Source organism: Sus scrofa, chromosome 1 (genome assembly GCF_000003025.6).
Source record: "Sus scrofa isolate TJ Tabasco breed Duroc chromosome 1, Sscrofa11.1, whole genome shotgun sequence".
NCBI classification, from domain to species: domain Eukaryota; kingdom Metazoa; phylum Chordata; class Mammalia; order Artiodactyla; family Suidae; genus Sus; species Sus scrofa.
This window is the reverse complement of record NC_010443.5, coordinates 68,714,884-68,716,993: the sequence shown is the minus strand read 5'-3', so window position 1 is coordinate 68,716,993 and position 2,110 is coordinate 68,714,884. Positions and strand designations below refer to the sequence as shown.

Here is a 2,110-nt window from a genome sequence, read left to right as displayed (position 1 = left end):
CAAACCCATATGCCCACCTCCCTAAGGGCCAGGGAGTGCTCAGTATTTCTGTTTTTGGACCTCAAAGATGAATTTTTATGTATTTCCCTATATCCAGACTCTCAAAACCTTTTTACCTGCAGATGGCGGGACTCTGACACCCTGAACGCTACCCAATATACTTAGTGTTTCCACAGGGTTTGGGGGGCAGCCTCCACCCCTTTGGAAACCTGTTAGCAAGGGAGGTGAGGGAACTGAGCCTTGAAAAGGGAACTCTGCTACAATAGGGTGATGATTTTTTTATTTTATTGAGGCATAGTTGATTTACAATGTTATGTTAATTCCTGCTGTACCACAAAGTGACTCAGTTGTACATGCATATATACATATTGCTTTTCATATTGTTTTCCATTATGGTTTATTACAGGTTATTGAATATAGTTCCCTGTGCTAAACAGTAGGACCTAGTTATTTATTTATTTGTTGAGTTTAAATGCATTTTATTTTTAGACAACCTACATGACATGTCTTTTTTTTTGTCAAAAACAATGCCTCTGCTCCAAAAAAAAAAAAAAAAAAAAAAATCAAAATAATGAGCTCAAGATGCCATCAGTCCCATTTGTCTAAGTCCTGGTGTTTTGCGGATGAAAAGCAGCAGCCAGCCAGTTATGAGGACAGGTGATAGAGCCAAAGTAACAGCCAATCTTGCTAACATTTTCCCATTTCTAAGCCATCCTTAAAGAAAATCATATATGGAGTCACATCATCCTGACGGTACTCCAGCAGAGGAACCATGCCATCTGGATTCATGTTTTCACCAATAGAGAACTAATAGTTTTTGAAATGAGCAAGAATGTGCTTGATTTGTCCTGCAGCTCCTGTCATAAAAGGTTGTACTCTTGCTGGTCCTTGTTCTTCAAGTTTCCCTTTGATTAACTTCACGTAATCTTTGATGTACTTCCTTTGTGAAGCTGGTTTCCTGCAGGTGATGGTTCATAACAATATCGACACCAGTGATTACTGTGTTTCCGGTACCTTCGCCCTGAGGCCCTTCAGAGAGGCATTTCCACCAATGAGCGAGTCATCAATGTTACCTTCTGTCCTGCTGACCATCTTCCCCTTCACCTCCAGACACAGCCCGTCAGCAATCTCCCGCATCTTGTAGATGTGGGAGAGCATCTCATCATGGCTGATGAGGTCCGGTAGATGATCATGATGGCGGCTGAAGGGAGACGACAGGCAGTGTTAGCTTAGCAGGAGCCAGGAGCTCAGAGCCGGTGTGGTGCAGCTGGAGAAGAGCTCAGAGGTTGAGGAGCGGGCAGAAAAGTAAAAGTATTTTTTATCCATTGATAAAAGTATTTTTTATCCATCCTGTGTATAATAGTTTGTCTCTGCTAATCCCAAACTCCCACCCCTTCCCTCCCCCACCCCTACTCCCCTTTGACAACCACTGTTTTCTGTATCATCGGTCTGTTTCCATTTTGTAAATATTGATTTGTCATATTCAGATTCCACATATAAGTGATATCATAGGGTGTTTTTCTTTCTCTTCCTGACTTCACTTAGTGTGATAATCTCTAGGTCCGCCTATGTTACTGCAAATGGCATTGTTTCATTTTCTTAATGATTGAATAATATTCCTTTGTATGTATGTGTCATGTCATCTTTATCCATTCACCTGTAGATGGACATTTAGGTTGTTTCCATACCATGGCTGCTGTATATAGTGCTGCAACAAACATAGGGGTGTATGTATCTTTTTGAGTTATAGTTTTTGTCTTGGTATATGCCCAGGAGTGAGTGGAATTTCTGAATCACATGGCAACTCTATTTTTAGTATTTTGAGGATCCTCCATACTGTTTTCCAAAGTGTTTATGCTGGTTTAATTCTCACTAACAGTAGAGAGGGTTTGTTTTTCTCCACACCTTTTCCAGCATTTATTTGTAGACTTTTTAATCAAAGACATTTGGAATAAGTTGGTGATTTATTGATAAGTAGTCAGCGAAGCAGGATTCATATCAAAGTCCTGCTAATGTCCTAAATTTTTGGACAGAAAGGTCATATAAAATATCCATAAACAAGGTTCAAGTCTCTAGCAAGGGGTTCAGTGCTTAGGGTTTCCTTTGACCT

General features: G+C 40.3%; 1 pseudogene; it reads right to left on the bottom strand.

Annotated features, from left to right (window-relative positions):
* LOC100516840 lies at positions 688–1,357 on the bottom strand (annotated as a pseudogene).